This window comes from Leptonotus elevatus, chromosome 1 (genome assembly GCF_054856555.1).
Source record: "Leptonotus elevatus isolate MCC_2025b chromosome 1, RoL_Lele_1.0, whole genome shotgun sequence".
In the NCBI taxonomy this organism is placed as follows: Eukaryota; Metazoa; Chordata; class Actinopteri; order Syngnathiformes; family Syngnathidae; genus Leptonotus; species Leptonotus elevatus.
Window position 1 is genome coordinate 43,982,125 of NC_141239.1, and position 18,727 is coordinate 44,000,851.

The window sequence follows — 18,727 nt, forward strand, 5'->3', positions numbered from 1 at the left end:
GGCCTCTAACTAACAAACAAATAAACATAGTGGAAGTATAACCTTGGCTGAGGTAATGTTTTTTACAGCCTATTTTTGGGGCTGTTTTCCCGGATCGGATCGTAGCGCAAATCAAGTCCAGATGTTCCACCTCCTTACTTCCTCTCCCCCTGATGTAGATCCCAGCGTGCCGCCATGTCCGAGTCCTCGCTTTTCCCATCTAATCTTGCTTCCTCTGTGAGCAGCCCAAAGAAGCATCGGGGCTCCTTGCGCTTTCAAACTGTGACCCACGGCAGCGTTTCACATGTCAATTCAGTCTACTTACTGACCAAACATTATGAACATTAGTGTCTGACCCCTGTGATACCGTGCTATGTTCACCACTGGGCCTCCAGGGCTTGTCAGTCATCATCATTCACTGGGGCAGGTGCTAATAACGTCTTCATAGTCATTACTAGGCAAGTCATCTCGTGCAGTTGTGATGTCATGTCTCAGGTGTATTGCGGTTATAGATTTTCACCACGCTCATAAGCAGAGTTCTGTCCAGTGGATTCATGTTACTTGAAGCCCTAATAATATCTGATTTTTTGTGATATTTTCACATTGAAACCAACAGGAATTTCTTCCCTTTCCTCCCAAAGGTGTTTGACTGGGCTGAGGTCAGGGGCTCTTGAGTCCTTCCGCATCCCAAGCATGTATTAAATTCTTGGCATGCAGATGGGTGCATTTTATTAGTGAGTAGACTAACAGGAGTAAGAATACAGACCGCTACAGAATCTATCAGATTAATGATGAAGTGCTGCTGCCATGAGCGAAAATACAATCCAGAGTTTTATTGTATTTGTAGGGGCTGTTGTACTTTCTTCTTTTTTTTTTGACTTGGGGCTCAATTCATAGCAGCCCCCTATCTGTGCCCATATTTGTCACAGTGTTACATTGGTTCTACAGTAGAGAGGAACAGGGTGAGCAGTGGTTAATTTGCATGAGAGTGGACCACTCCCTCGAAACAGGCTACTTTTAGAAAAGCAAAAATAGGGGTGAAAATTGTGCTGGATTTCTTCATCTTTGGGGTATTTTGACAAAAAATATGTCACAGACAGCTTAAGTCACTTCGGGGATGGGGGGGGGGGTGTATTGCACATACAGTAAGTGACTCCACAAGCATCAATGCTAGGCAATGACAACACAAATGTAAACAATATACAGTATGCAAATATTACAGATATTAATCATTACATAGCATTTAGTTTAGTTGATTGTTATTTTGCTAGTTTAATTATATACACATCTCTAATGTATCATATTCTATTTGTCTACCTTTTTACTGTACTTTATATTTAGAGTGGGATTTTATGTGATCATTTATGTTAGTTGGGCAGACAATCACTGACTGTTGCACTTAGATGACATCAAGTTTGTATTGAGTGCTGTATCTGATCTGTGGAGGAGATATCTGATACGATAAGAGATTTTCATCCACATATTATTAGTTCACTGACCAAACGGTGAGTCTCTGCAGCTTTACTATAACTTATCATTTACAGTACAATTGACACTTGCCTTTTACAGTACCTTTTTGTTTCTGCATGGAAAATGTGCAAATGGTGTTAATCACTTGGGTGGACTCCCTCTAATTATGACTGCATATGGAGTATTCCCTCTGAGACAGGTGGTTTTCTCATACCTGGCTGAGTGACGTCACAACACTTACACTACGTCTGACAGCATCCACCTGCGGCGCTGAGAGAGGGTTCAGCAGTGCAAACAAAAAAGCAGACGGGTCTGTGCTGAGGCGTTTCGGCTACTTTGACTCATGTCGTGTCTGCCCGTGGTTGACTCGGGGGAGAACGGCAACCAGATTGTGCAACGCACACTCCCCGCCGCCCCCGCAGCAGCTGGTATGTGGAAAGTAGTCAAGCTGCAGAGAAGCTTGTTTTTAGGACTCTTTTTTTTTCTCACACGTTTTAGGTCGCAAGCACGGCGGGGGGTTTCACAGACGGCACTTTACCGAGCGTCGTTTTACGACGGCACGCTCTCAGGAGTTTGTCCACTGGAGTTGCCTGCTGCGGCACTTATAGTTTAAGGGAGGGGGCATGAGCCCTGACCTCACTTCCTGTCGGGGCTCCTCACAAGCATTCCATTGTCTGTGAGAATGTACACGGGCTCAAGGGACTCTGCACATCTGGCAGCTCTTATTAGCAGCCTTCTACAGCAACCAACCCAGCAGCACCAGCACACACTTCCCAAACATGCCATGAGAGAAGATGGTGGACGTGTACCTTGGATGTGCTAATGTTTCACAAGCGTGCATTTCGCAAGACAGGTGGATCATCTTATGTCCCTTGTGACTGCGAGGACACATCTCGAGGGGAGAGAATTACAACAAACAGTAGTTTGACAGTCTGTTAGCGTAGCCAGATAGCTTATCTTAGCATAAGTTTGAGCGTTTGAGTTACAGTCAGTTAGCTTACATCTTTCTGTTAGCCTAGCCGGTAGGCTTGGATTAGCGTCATCTTGAGCGGGGATCCCATCCATCCTGTCTGCCATAAACTACAAAGAGGAAGATCGAGAAGCAGCTAAATTTGAGGAAGCGAGCTCTTCTCCTGATGAAATGAATTGTGAGGCGTGCTATACAAACACTCAACACAACACAACGTGTCGATTGACAATTCCGAAATTACGTCACAAGTCAAAATGGCGGTCTTATGCTGCATTTGAGCAGGGTTTGAAGTCGGATTTATCGCACTCTTGAGTCAGTTAGCTCAGTTTAGCATTACCTTACTAGCATTTCTCATACAGTGTACCATTTGGCGGTCAAAGAGTTTGGAATTTGACCTCAAATTTGAAGCAAGGTATGGTCCGAAACTCATAACAAAAACTCTTCTCCCTCCATTCGGTCCATCCATTTGCGCTTGTCCGAACACAAAATCTTCTAGTCACGAGTGGGAAAACGTTTGACCTCAAGAGTTACATTTGATTTTCAAATTTGTCATTTGTAGATGAAATACCAAAAAAAGTGAAAATGGATGTTAACTAGTGGATTTTGATGATAAATTAATTTATAAAACAATTAAATACATGTTAAACTTATGTTTTTTTATTTTTTATTTTGCTAATAATTTATTATTTGCAATAAATGATTTAACAAATGATCTATTTAGATAAGTGAATGCGATAATTTAATTAATGAATTTTAGGAAAAGACATTCAGGCAACGATTATTACAGTACTCTTGATCATGTAATCCTCACTGGGCCAGATAAGACGGCGTGAGCCTACCCAATACTTTGCTCACCCAAGGTGTGGGCACCTGAACCACATTTTCCTAGCTATTGCTTTAAAGCTTGCAAAATTGTTTCAAGGGAATTAATGAATACACTTGGGCAACAACATGGCTCAAGAGTGTCAAAAGTTGATGAGTCAGCGTCAACACCTAAAGGCCTCAGCAGGTTCTTCAACATGAGCGCTAAGGGAGGGGTGATAGATATTCACTCGGTAGCCATTCTACAGTGTAACTAATCCTTTCACTTGGGACATTCAAGGAATAGTTTGGCCCATGAAGACATTTCAGCATTTGTATACAGGAAGTTTGCAACGGCCTTAAGGCATCAGTCATGGGATGCATCTCAGCAAAACATAACATTCATCACCAGCAACACATGATTTGGTTCTTACTTCAACTTCCCTGCAGAAATGCCGTAATGACCTATATTTTACTGATTACGTCGTAAAGCTGTAAAACTCACTCACGGCCGCTCATGTGAGTGGGCACAAGACGGAGGTTGGGTCTGTCACTGCCTTGCTTCTTGTGTGCAATAATCCACATAATGGACATAACAACTGGTTAGTATGTGGAGAGAAGTGGGATCGGGGGAGGAGAAAAAAAAAGTCCCAACTTTGGAGATGGGGATGCGCATCACAAAGACCCCTCGATAGTGTAAAGTTCTTGTGGTGTGGCTTGGAGTCGGGCTGGCTTATCTCTGTCTGCACTCTAAACAGCGGGTTCAGAGCTGCCTGTGCCACATGTCTCTGCTGTTCACACGTTTTTGGAAGGAATCCGTGCACCCACGCACCCCCACCCCGAGACTGCAGTGTTGTCTTACCGCTTATCTCTCTCTCTCTCTCTCTCTCTCTCTCTCTCTCTCTCTCTCTCTCTCTCTCTCTCTCTCTCTCTCTCTCTCTTTCTCTCTCTCTCTCTCTCTCATATATAGGAATATTTGAAATGTGCTAATTACTAAATGTGCGAGAGAAAATTATCTCACATAAACAAATTCATTCCAATTCAAAAGTGGAAATGTGTCAAAACAGAACAAAAAAGCATTAAAAAGCAGTCTTCTAGCATCTTTTTTTATGCACGCACATAGCTAAATATATGAGCCGCAAAAATATATCTCGTTATAGCCTCAATATATCTCACCAGGTTGTCTCAAGGTTTTCTACGCAGGACCTTCTACCACATTAGCACAAAGCCCCACCTGGGCTTTTATTTTATTTTATACATTTTAAATCTCCATTATTTTCCACTCCCCTCATTTCCACCTTTCTCACTGTAATGTGCATACACTCATGGCCAACAATGAGGCGTTCTAAAGCAGCAATGCCAGAATACTATCTGACGGGAAGATGCATTTTCGTAGCCACTAGGATTTAACGCTAACGGCGCAATATCATATCATGATATTTAAACTTACCACGTTATTGTCGTCATCATGTTACAATATTAATAGTAGTACATCTCCGTCCAAATAAACATTACTTTTCACCCGCTTCCGTCAAAGCACTGAGCTCATAGGAGCACACAATGCGCGCTGTTTACAGAGTAATTCAAGATGGCGGAGAGCAGTGAACCTACTGGCAAAAAAAACTCAGAGGTTGCGATACATAGCATTGTGAGCTTTTTTCGGTTTAGTTTTTTGGCCAAGCATTTCTCATTTTCGGTTTCAGCCCCAAAAATTCATTTCAGTGCATCCATAATTGTGAATTCACTTTATGGGTTCTTTACCACTCCTATGTGTCATCTGTTTTTACATGCATTTTTTTTGGACAGAAACAGAAGAGTTTAACTTCTCCAGAATGTAAACAAATGGTCAAAATGACGATTTCCCATTAAAAATAGCTTTGTGTAAGCAGCCCCTCAATATGTTGCTTTCGCAACCCATATTGCAACCCCCTTGGCAGGAGCATCCTGCTTGAGTATTGGATGTCGGATGTGTTTATTGTATTGTGCTGCACTAAGGCAAAGGAGGAGGTCTGAGGGGATAGTAAAGTGGACCACATGGTTTGAAGTTGGCGGTGTGGAGGGGGAGAGTCATGACTTTTGCGGCTTCCTACAGATTAGGCCGTGTTTACAAGTGCCTCGCAGAAGTAGCCTTAGCAAAACACTTTCAAATCCGCACTTCCATCACAAGTCTAAACCATTATCATTGCCATAATGACGCTCTGTGTTTGCAGCGCAAGTCGTCGGAAAGAGCGCCTGTCGGCCGTGCGGTCCAACAGTCATTAGCTGGTTGGCTAGTTTGTCTTTCTTTTTTTTTTCTTTTAAAGAGGTGCAGAAACACTACAAAGGCTTCAGTGTCGTGACACAATCGCACACATGCAAGTCGCTCGGCATTTAATCTTCTCGGGCATCACCATATGGCTCCCATCAGCGGCCAGAAAGCCGAGCCTGACGTTTGTGACGCTAAATCACAGAGCAGAGGGGAAGTTCAAAAGGTGAGTCATCGCTTTGCGTCAAGCATTGCCGGACCTTCAAACGTAGCTCTGAAATTGCCATTTACGTGAACATTTTTGACTCCTGGCAAGGCAACGATGAAAATTTGACACTGAGGGGGAAAAAAGCATTACCACAAGTAGACGGAAATTTGGGCTTTCAGTATTTGTCTAAGCAATGGACTCAGCATTTACTCAATAAAAAAGAAGAAAAATGTTAATTAAAAATATGAAGGAAAATGTTTCAATGCAAAATAGCATTTGTGTGAATGTCAACAGTACCTCCGAATTTTGTCACTTTGAATCAGTTACCACTCGTTATTTTATTTTTTAAATTATCGAACAATTATGCGAATGCTTGTCTCTCAGCGTTCACTCAAAAAACAATATTCCAATGCATAACTGTGTAAATGCTTGTCTCTAAGCATTCACGCATTAATGAAACAATACTAAGATGCTCAATAGCCGTTATGTTCCATATTGAGATCATTCAGAGGTGCTTCTCCCTCTTTGTCAACATCTGTGTGCGCTCAGCAACATCTGTGCTCATGCTTTGGCCTCAGCGTGAATGAAATGCTTAATGCTAGTTGAGAAAATGATCCTTAAAGAAAAAAATGTAAGAGTTAATGATCATACGAGAAACCAGAAAGTGGATGACGTGCGTAAGGCGGAGGAAGTGAAGTCGGTCAGTAGAGGGTAAAATAAGCTTTGGGTAAACAGGTCAAGCGTGTGCCCGATGGAATCTGGCCCGGAGAGGCCGGCATGCCGCCTGCCCGGAGGACTTTGTCCGTGTTGATCTTTGTGTATTTTTACTAGAGGCACGGTGCTCGCTATTTGTTTAAAAGCCGGCGAACAATAGGCAGTTTGTGCAAACACGTGCGTCAAAGGTGCACATTTCTCCTCTTCCGCTTACCAAAGCAACGCTGGCTGCCGCTTGGCTGCCGAGTGATGGGGTAGGGGGTGGTCAGTGTTTAGTGGGAGTGGGAGGTCATCAGATCAGAAGGATCAGGGTCAGGCCATTACTTTAATCCAAGGTGTGTGCATGTGTGTGTATGTTTCTTTTGTTAGCTGACCAGGAATCCTTGCCACTGTCTCACACTCAAACCACAAGGCACACACAGACATGGGCTTTGTGGTCAAAGTGGTGAAATGTAGTACGGAAATAGACAAAGAGTGTGAGGAGGGATGACAAGTGAACAGCAGGGGCCTAAAACTCACACTGGTCTGATGTAGCCTGGAGCACAAAACACAGCTAACACTGGAAGGGAAGCAATGAGATAGCTGGATCAAAAAAAAATAAAAAAATAAAAATAAAACCTGGATCATAAGTTATATCACATTTTAAATAAGTGCTAGGATAGATAGATAGATAGATAGATAGATAGATAGATAGATAGATAGATAGATAGATAGATAGATAGATAGATAGATAGATAGATAGATAGATAGATAGATAGATAGATAGATAGATAGATAGATAGATAGATAGATAGATAGATAGATAGATAGATAGATAGATAGATAGATAGATAGATAGATAGATAGATAGATAGATAGATAGGAAGGAAGGAAAGAATGGTAGCTGACTGGCTAGCTAACTAGCATGCTATATGTCGCAAGTACTGTACTGTAGGTTGCTACAAGTGACACAGGAAGTACAACCAATAAACAGGAAGTGAGGCAGAGTTACAAGGAAACACATAGGTGAGCAGAGGGGGAAATAAACATCTGAACTGAAGACCTCATGGAGCAAAATGCATCAAACTCAGAGGCAGATGGTGAAACAAGCTTGAATTTGTAACATACCGGCTGATATATGATGGCACATGATGGGAATAACATTCTCCTCTCTCCTGCTTGGAAGCTGTTTCTTGATGGAGACTCATTCCTAAGACAAGCTAAGTGATGTTCCTTCTGCCCTTGTTCCAGCACAAACCTGTTGTAAACTTCAACTCGATACTTTTTTACTGCATGACGCCCATTTTATGCCAAACGAGAACTTGTCTTCCCCACTGACTTATTTTAATTTTTCTTCTTTTTTTGTGAACTGATGGACTATACCATGGGAAATTAATAAATGTAATTTTATGACCAATTATGTAACCTTGCTCTTGATGAAATAACAAACATTCTAATTGACTAGATGCCACTAACTTCCGACTTTCGTAAAACACACAGCAATATGTTGTTTCCGGTTACTGTTGGCCGCGTCCCAATACTGTCTTTCCAGCTTCCTCATGCAATAAATCATATTAATGACAACTAATGTGAACATATACTACACGCACATCATCACGCTGCGCAACAAACGCGCCTACAGTCATTTCAACCGCCCGTCGGCACAAATGTCATTGCAGTATAAAAGGCTACATTAAACTATTTGTGCGAGTATTGGGACGCGGCCAATGTCGTCATAACCGGAAACGGAAACAAAGTTGATGGGTGAAAACCCGGAAGTCGGAAGTCCAGCCTCCTCCGCGGCATATAGTCCATAGCACTGTTATTTATCTATTGACAATTCTGAGCTTTCGCCACAAGTCAAAATGGCGGTCAACGCATTGAAAAACATTGGATTTTGGATTATTGTAATTTAATTTGTGAGGATTATATTGATTTGAAAATGTGATGAAATGTCATTTGACTACAATAACAAGTTGCCTGGCTTGTATGATAGTCACAGGCAAAAGTAATAGTCTACAATACGCAGTTTGTTTTCACTAAAGGAAGCATTTGTATTGTGTTGCATTGCGGAAATGCTGCCATATTTGATATTACATGATGCTAGTCCAGCTAGGGTTGCATATAAACCAGAGTGCGGTTGACCGTCCCGCCCATGCGGTCAAGCTTAACACACCGCCCGGGAAGCGATGCTTTGATCCACATCCTGCACGCATTCTTCGTCACAATTCCCCAGCCGGATTTTTTTTTTTTTTATTGGCTGCAGCTGGAACACCTCTTGGTCCTTTGCTTCAACTAACTCCCATCCTAGCTCACCTCTGTTTGACTGAACCTGAAGTAATTATATGCAAGCACAGCAGCACAACGAGGGGAATATTATGTACGTGTGTGTATAATATAATATGTCATGACGCAATGGCACGTCCGCTGTAGGCTAACCCGGCCAACGCACTGCATGCCACGCTGGATCATTCCTCTCCTAAATGAGCTTTTAAAGAGGGTTCGCCTTCCTGCAGCTGCAATAAATCTTTTCCTTTTTCCCGCGACCCTTAACCTCTGCATGAGAGGGGCACCAGTGATAAGGCCTCGCGCTGAACCTGAGCAGCCACACGGCTCTCTCGCAGGAATCAACTCGCATAAGGGAGGACAAGGAAAGAAAATAGACTGCAGCATGTCATGTTCTTGAAGGGACAGCATTGGTTCACCTGCAAATTCATACCATGTGTCAGTGAAAATAAAGTGGCTCCTTATGAAGAGATAGCATATTCATTCATATTTCATATTCATATTCATACGTATGTATCCTTAATTGGAAATATGCTAAATCATAACTGCTTCTTCGGCTGATTAAATCATTGTTTCTGTAATGTGTCCAAAACCAGCATAAATATGTTAATGTCTTAGTTGAATAGCTGCTCTGTATTAATTATAAAAACCTATGTTGGAACGAAAAACAAAACATTTTGGGTGACTTTAGAGCACATTTCGTAGCTTTTACTGTAGTTAGAAAAATGTGGTCGAAGGTGGTTTGGTGAAGTGATGGGAGTTTAGTATTATTGATTCAGCTGCCACAGTGACTGCATGCGCGTGATGACCTCATCGGCCACAGCCAATCAACTCGTGAATGCCATCTCAGCGCTGCCAGGCTGTAATAGTCTCTTCAATTAAAGGCGAGTTAGCATGTACCACAGATGTGTTTGCACTTATTCCTTTCATAAAAATAAAAAATGAGGACTGCTCCAGCAGAAACTCAATACGACATGATTATTATAATTGCTCAGCAACCGGCAACATCCGACGGCAAAATAATTCCAAATGAAATCCAGTCTTCCTTAAGAGCCACAGTGACTCAAGAGCGCCGCCCTCTATTTTGAAGAGTCTCGCTCACCGTAACGTCAGCGCGGGAGCTTTTCACATGATGATGAGTGTGAGCGCACGCTGATGCTTGCCAGCTGGGGTTCGGCTCAGCTTCGACGTGTGCGTGAGTCACACTGTCCGAGCCTTGAGCTTCATTATCTCAGCCCTCGGAAGAAGCACTATCCGCCTCTAAGGCAATATAAACAATTGGCAATTAAATGGGGAAAGTAAAAGCATCATTGCTGACATGTTAACTTGACGACAAAGCAGCAGCCAGATGCTAAACACTGTAAGAGCCAAAGCAGAAAATTAATCAACGATCCATTGATTCATCCATCCATTAGTTTTCTACAGCGCTGTATCCTCATTAGAGTCAAGGGTAAGCTGAAGTCTATTCCAGCTGACTTTTGGGGGTCTTCAATAAAGAAAACATCCTCTCCCATTGAGTTCCCCAATATCCAGCCACTTGCTGTGCCAAAGCCGGGATGAAAATGGGTGGGTTGTATAAGAAAGGGTATCCGGCGTAAAAACTGTACCAAACAAATCATGCAGAATCAGTGCATGCGCTGCCCTTCGTCATTTTTTCTCGCTAGTAGAAATTCGTGAGCAGTGTTGACATAAAATATTTCAAGGTGGCAAACGTCATGCATTGAATTAGTTCGTGCAGTGCTGGCAGTCACTAAATGGTTTGCACTACCTGCTCCAACAAGTTGAAATAAGACTGTTAAAATTGTGTGTCTCCCGTCTGGGCAAACAACCCTTTGACCATTAGTCAAAGTAAAAGAGTGCCGCAATAGGAAAAGTCGATTGGTTCCCGTTTTCCTTCCTGAAGTAGATTGAGGTTGGAGGTCCTGGTGAAATATTGCTTCATTTCCAACTTTGGACCACTCTTGACCCCTGACCTCTACCTGGGTCATCTGCACCCTCCCTCAGAAAAGCCCAGATTCCTGGAAAAGTTGTAGTGAAGTTCTGGCTTCCATAAATCCCCCTCCCCAGACCACTCCCTGCAGTGCATGAAGGGGAAAACATCATCCCCTTTCCTTTTGTTGAACCCCACCATCTACCTCCCACCACCCTTCCTCCCCCACCTCTCTGTCTGTTATACTGCACTGGAAGTATTAGAACTTCCTCACTGTTTTACCACCTTCTTTTAGCAAATGTCTGTTTAACTTTGAGCCGCTCACCGGGCGTTCAGATCTTTACGACGCCGTCTGTCACACCACGTTGGCGTAAAGTGGCGCCGCTTCAGTCAGCCCCACCGTTGCATTTACCTGTCAGTGTTTTCAGCTTGTGGTCAGGGTGTTGTTTTGCTTTTATAGCCTGCAATACAAAGTGACGGTGCCAGTCAGTCAGTCAGTCAAGTCTAGGTGTCTACAGTCTAAAAAAACAACACAAAAACGTGACCACAAAACTGTTGCTCCCACATTTTTTGCAAATAATGTGCAAAGTGCAGACGACGGCGATGTGTCATTTGGTGGTGGGAAAGTCACCCATGACAAGCGATGTTATGTAAGAGCTGGGTTTTTTTTTTTGTTTAGTTTTTTTGTACAAGGCCAGTGGAAAATCTTTGTATTGATTGGCCCATCCCGTGTGAGCAACAGGCATGTAAGCTCATGCAAGCCTCCGAGGACATGCAAAGGTTAGGTTTACATACTGTATCACTCTTCGTTTAGGGCAGGGGTAGGGAACCCTCATCCTTGAGAGCTACTCTCCTGCCTGTTTTCTGTCTCCCTCCTCCAACACAGCTGACTCAAATGATCTGCTGGTGGAGCGAGACATGAAAACCAAGGACCAGGGTTCCCTACTCCCGTTTTAAGGGATTTTGTCACTGTAATGGTATGGTATTTTCACCCATTGGAACATAATTGTACGTCTTTGGCCCTCTTGTTCACTACCTTTTGAATGGGAGAAACTGACATGTACTCTACATTCCACTACTGTAAGTATGTGATTGTGCCTGTTTGAGGTCGAGTGCATGTGATTGGGCAGTATCCTCAGAGGTTCTTCTTTTGTAACCTTTCCTTTTGCCATTTGGGGACCATACATCTACTGTTTTGGCCCTGAAAAAGGTGCAAATGGTTAAACTTGGTGTCCACTAATTAGCAGTGTTTGTACAGATTACGTTACAAGGAAATGATCACACCATTCTTCCTCTGGAGGCACAATGTCTGGATGTCACTGCGGCAACACTCTCAAAGAGGTGGATTGCGCTTCGGGGTTGCAAAGATGGACTCCTTCTATGCTCCCATTTTGTAAGTCTCTTCTGGAATCTTCACAAACAATTTTTACAGGTCAAGAACATGCGCACCTGTACCTTTTCAGTTCTGGGAAAGTATGTAATTATGCCTTTTAGGGGAAAGATATCAGTCATTGAGGTGGTACTCTCAAAATTTCTGCTTCTGTACTTTGGCCTTATGGTGTGGTGGGGGGGGGGGGGGGGGTCATTTTGGCCCTGTAAAAGATGCAAAAAAATTACTTTGGCTTCCAGTAATTAGAGCTTTGTAAAGGTATATATTTTCTTTAAAGGGAACTACTTAGACGCTGGGGGAGTATACTCAAAGATGTTGATTGTACCTTGTGGGACAGAGATGGTCTATGACTCTGCTTTCATTTATGTAATTCTCTTGTGTAATCTCTGTGAAGGATTTGTTTTTGCGCTAATGATGTTCATCTTTTACAGCTTGAGAATACTACTGTTTGTACTTTTGCATTGAATGTGTACATTGGAGTACATTAGTTTAAAGATAGATTATTCCTTGGGGGGAGGGAATGAACTCTCACTGCATCCCGATTCCTGACAGTTGACAAATTTTGTATTGATCACACGGCTAACATTCATGAAGGCAAGGCCCAGAGCTCTGGCGGGAACTCCATCACATAAACAGAGAACATCCGTAAACAGTTCCAAAAAGGACCGTTTGGACTTCCAGAGGGGTGGTGGGTGGGAAGGAGGACTGGGACAAACTCAGGGGTGAGAGCGTGAAGCACTGCAGCTGATATTCCCTCCATGGCGGCCAAGTTGGGAGGAGCAACAGCAGGCCGCCTCTGCTTTCCCCCTTTGGGACTTTCTGCCTGTACAAACAAAGTGATCCTGGGCCTCTGGTCTAATGGGAACCAGACCTGCTCAAGGACCAAAGCTCTCGCCTTTGGTCCTCTCTTCTTCTCTTTCGCCCTTTTCCTTATGACCAAGCTGAAGGACGCACTTCAATTATCCCAAACAGACCTGGAAATGTCACCCCCTCCCCTTTCCAAACCCGTGATCCTTTTCCAGGCGTTCCCACACGACAACAGTTGATGACGATCCTGTCTGAGCGCTGACCTCCATAACATGCATTACAGCCAGACTCCACTGACCTGCACTTATCTCCATTTTCTCTCACTTCTAAATGCTTTCTCTATCACTACTCCTCTCTCACACTTTCTATTAATAAAGCACTCATGTAAAGCTTTCAATTCGCTTCTGATCATGCTGATGACCTTTAGCCACCCAATCCATATCTTTCCAAAGAAGCATACAAGACCCTCAGACTTTGAATGACTCAGCACTCACACAAAATATGGTCCAAAAACATCACAAATATGTCCATCAGTTGACATGGCCTTTCTTCCCGGTTCGTAAAACGTGGGGGTGGGCGTCTAGTTTGTTATATGCTAAACAGATTGTACGTCAGTTCCCATGTAACAGATGACTGAAGTGCATCATCATTTACTGTTCCATGTCTCAAGGCTTCATGCTCTCCAGCCGACCGTTCATTGAGCTCATCCCGCCCGGGCTTCGTCTGAATGTTGTCATTGTGAGAGGGTTCAGAGTTTATCAGTCAATGTCCTCCCAGTCTTCAGTGCAGCCTCTATCTTGTTGAATGTTGTCTTTCACCCAGCTACGAATGCAGACGGAGGCTCTTGAAAAACACACACACGCAGCCCATTGTGATATTGCCTGGTGACAGTGGGCCTCTCTGACATGTGGTGCTGTTTAGATTTCCCCCATTTAATCTCTGCATTCTTTGTTGCTTTGTGATAAATCGAAGATTTTTTTTAAAGCATGTTAATGCTTCCTTATGTTGCTGGTTTTTATTGTTGTTTTCCCAAGGGGTGCGCTAATGCTATTGCTAAGATATTTGTGTGTGTTTATGCCTATATGCTCTTTTTAACAAGATTTTCTATAAGATATTCGTCAATTTTTGTCCATCCCAGGGAAGCTTTTCAGCACCTGCTGACTTTTGCAAGCATGATTGAGCAGATTCACAGATTATTGTCAAATATGAGGAGGCACAACTAGGTAAGACATAAACTTGCGTAAACACAACGGCATTAGCTAAAGCCCGTATCGCATTAAGACTTGTTCAAAATTTCTTGGTGACAAGAAAAACTGTTTGCGGCCGTTAAAACTTTGGGAATGTCTGGTGATTGGCAAACGTCTTTGTGACCGTTTGCGACCTTGAACGAACCCTGACGCAAAACCAACATTCACTCCTTTCGCAAACACTCGCAAACCTTCGCCGCTCAGTGAGATACAAGCTAAATATGCGTTACCTGAAGACATAGCAGTGTTATATCCCACAATCTCCAATTTGCTGCAGCACTCTGTTTTCTCTCTGCCTTCAGTTTCCTCTTGAATTAGTCTGGTTCTGGCTGATGGATTCAATTTGGTGTTTTTTTTTTTTTTTTTTCCCACATGAAATGGAAAAGTAGCATTACAGTTGGTACCGTGCAGTTGATTGATCAATTGATCAATAAGGTGTCTCATCACTTTTGTCCTTAGAAGTGCTTTAAACATCAGCAGTGACCAAACCAGGCCATATGTTTTTCAGCTAAGTCATCAAAGAGCTAACAAACTTTCTCTTGGCTTTTTCACTGTGTGCGGTAGGTGAAATAAATTAGATGGGGAGCGTGTTTTCCTCTACAGCCAGTCATTGGACTGCAACATGAGTCTCTTGGACGCAGGAGGAGGTTGTGAGCGCTTTGGGATGGTGTTCGTCTGTGACCCCGTGCGTGATGTTGCCCCAGGTTACATCAAATTGTTGCTATTGATCCACTGTAAACAAGCGCTCGCAACTTTCTGGCCTGAATTGAAAATGGATCAATGCCTTAGCCACAGACTTACAACAAGGAACAGAACAAAGCAAATTTGTTTCCCTAATTTATATTTCTTGACTTAAAGTCTACCACACAACTCCAAGACCAGGTGGGCGTGCTGAGTCCGTGTGGCTTTATATTCCCTCTGATGTCATTGGTGCAGACCACAGGAAGGGACAGACAAACAGTCAAGGTCGTTGACCCATTGTAGCGAGAATAAAAAAAACAAAAACTCCAATCGTTTGTGTGTCCCTGTTTCACATTAATGATTATTCCCTGATGTCATGCTGCAGAGGGGGGAGTAAGTGGGGGACGGCTTTTGTCTATGAACGGTCACATACAGACAACATCTTTATCCGTTAATGGTTGAATATACTATTGTCAAAATGCCCCCATCCCCTCTCTTCTTCCCCTGTATTGTTCCACTGCCACGTTGGAACCGGGAAGTTGGAGACACCTGGATCCAGCTGGTTTCCCTCTGAGATTGTTCTCCTTCGTCCTCGCATTACGTAAGCCGTCGTCATGTGATGACAGTGATGATGTGGCAGGGTCTCTCTGCGAGCCCCCCAGCCCTTACCCCATGCACTCTCCCCTTCTGCGGGGCTGTGTGGGATCGCTCTCGCAAGAGGGGAACTTGAACCCTCTGACTTCCTGCCCGCTGATGAGGTCACTTGGTCTCAGTGGGAGCGTCTGTGAAATTCCTGCTCAATAACAGCAGACTTGACTGTAGGGCACAGTGGGAGGGAGGGGAGGCAAAGCAGATGATGGTTTGATGTGAGGGGGTGCAAGCATAGGGAGGGGGTTATGACCATGTAGTGTTTGTCTCTTGTGAGCCCCGGGGCACTTTGTGGAGCACAGCATGTGCTCTTGTTATGGAGGCTCACTCCTTTTTAAAGAATCAGTGGCAAGGGTGCGAAAACTACCTAGACTACAATCTCACACCACTGCTGAAAAATACTATACAAAAATTTACAGTTGATCTTGTATGAAGTTCAATAGTATATACTGTAGTTCAATATGCAGCATGGTGTCCCAGGGGTTACAAAAACCTCACAATTCTCAGGTTCGGGATTTGAATCATATGCACATTTTCTCCGGTTTACAAACGTATGCTTGGTTAATTGAAGACTATAAATTGTCTACATGTGTGAATTTCAGTCTGAGTTGTCCATATTTAACCTGCAGATGGCTTGCGACCAATCCAGGGTGTACATTGCCTCTCGCCCAAAGTCATCTGGGAGAGGCTTCAAGTCACCTGTGACCATAATGTGGAAAAGTGCAGATCGAGATTTTCAGAGGAAGCAAGTTGTTTTTGTGGTTAGCACATCTGCCTCACAGTCCAGAGGTCTTGGGCTCAAATCTCTGTGGAGTTTGCATGTTCTCCCTGTGCTTGTGTGGGTTTCCAACGGGTATGCTGGCTTCCTCCAACATTTCCAAAATACTAGCTGCATATGATGTTCATCGAAGACTCTTTAAGTCAATGGTCCCCTACCACCGGGCCGCGGCCCTGTGCCGGGCCATGGGCCACTTTGGACCGGGCCGTGGCGGGCTGCACAGTTGAAAAAGAATAAAATTACTGTACTTCCGGTTAATTGATTAGCCAAAATATTTTATTTTGAAAAGTGACCGGAGTCTTTCTGTTTACGACACATGTCAAGATGCTAATTATCTCAGTTACGCTGAGTAGCGCTGATGCTAATCGACAAGTTAGCAAAATGAGTAAAAAACAGACATATTTGAAAAGTTTCTTTGCAATGAAGGAAAGGCCCAGTGATGAGACAACACAGGAGCCTAGAAGAAGAAAAATAAAGATGCATGGACTTACAGTTATAGGTGATTCCCACGCATGATGGCCCGCTCTGCGGCGAGCGGCTCTTAATTTAGCGTTATGGCGAATGAGTTACTCTTGGACTTCTGTGGTGCCTTGTTATGTTGGCGCATTTAAGGAGGGCGCTGCTAATATAGTTACATAAAAATGTGGCTTCACATTTATTGTTGTATCTACAAAATACCCCAGTTTTTGTATTGCTTGTATCATTCATAAGCATTACCTTAGTGACTTCACCATATTAAAGCATTGTTGTTACCCTTGTTATGGTGTTTGTGCTGCTATTACAGGTACATAAAATTACATAGTGGATTTGCGTTTGTTGTTGTAGCCTTTTATTAATCAGCCGCTGAACAGCCAAGCGCCCCCCCCCCCCCCCCCCAAAAAAAAGGTTGGGCACCACTGCTTTAACTTGTCCATCCTTGAGTATTTCTATTGAGAGTATGGATGGTTGTTTTTCTCTTTGTGCCCAGCGATTGGCTGATGACCAATCCAGGGTGAACCCTACCTCTTGCCAGTTAGCTGGGATAGGTTCAAACTCACCCTTGACCATATAAGCTGTATAGAAAACAAATAGATGGAGATAGTTTAATAGCCAATAAATAGTTTAAGAATATCAGGAAATATAATTGAAATAATAATTTGCTAAAAAAATAAAAAATTAAAATCAGGCCGAACATATTGTAAATGCATGAATAGTTGTAAATAGCGACAAGAGTCTTAAACTGGGAATAGTAAAATTATTAAAACCCATAAAACGTAATGGGCAATAAAGATAAAAGACCACAAACAACAGCATCTGCAGTAAACTATTGATCGTATATCAGTAGTTCCCCAAATTGAACCCCAGATTAGAAATGTAGTTCCTCTTTGGGAGCCAAATGTATCCAAAACCAAAATATATCTGGCATTGCCACAACACTGACATACATGCAGATTAATTAATGATTACGACCATAACAGACATTAATTTATGACTACAAACATGAATCCAATAGACATTCGCCAAACAAAATGTAGCTGGAGATCAGTGAAAAATAATTTTCGAACTCTGACAGTCTGCAACCAAATAAAATGTTCGGGACAATATCTTGCAAGCTGATTAATACATGCCAGCAAGGGCTGTGCAAGTCTCATGTGATGCAGTAATGTGCTTTAGCTAAGTATCAGGACTCCATATGCTCTCCTCTCCCCTGAGGCCCGTCTTCATTTATGACCGAGAAAATGAGGCTGTCAACAATCCAGATGATCGTCAGTGGAGTGTTTAGAGCGGTTGCAGCGTCTCATTAGGATGTTGTACACAAAGCTCCTCGTCAGTACATGCGGTACGAGGAACACATTTGTGGTATGCTGCGCTCCCTTGACTTTCTCCCACTAGCTTCTGGCGAGCTTCATGTCACACACATGAAGGCTTGCGTGAAGGTCAGATTGGGGCTGAGGTGACTTGTGGTTGTGAGGGCAAAGGGAGGTGAACGCGGGGGTTCCGATCTAAGATGCCTGAGGTGGCGGCAGCGCAGCTCTAGGTAAGTCGAACAGGAGGAAGGGAGGGGCAGCGTTGAAGACTGCACATACAAAGACAGCTTGTTTTAGGCCGCCTGGTCCTCAAACAAAGAGCTGTACTGTATGAAGTGGCTTACAGTAGGGAGTCAATTTGTGTGCCCCCTACACTCAAATATCCCATTGGGAAAGTGATTGAACTCCGGAATGGCTGTTTAGACCTTTCTCAGATCATTAGCAGTATACAGTATGTTCTGTAAGAGAGTTTGATTCTTTTTGTTGGTGGAAGAGTACCGCACTTAATAGGAAGGTATCCGTTGGCTCTCCGAAAGCAAGGGTCAATTTAACCAGTCAGAAGCCTGAAGAAAGTCCTTCCAGCCGCCAATTTTCTACATTCCTTTTGGACAATTTAGAGTCTTCAATGAACCGAACATGCATCTAGTAACTTTGGAACGTGGGAAGAAAACTGGTACCTGAAGTCCCTAAAGAAAACCAACACAAGTAGAGGGAGAACAATGAAACTCCACACAAGAGGGAATGAGATGAGATTTGAACCCAGGACCTCGCGACTTTGACGCAGATGTGCTAACCAGTACTCCGCCA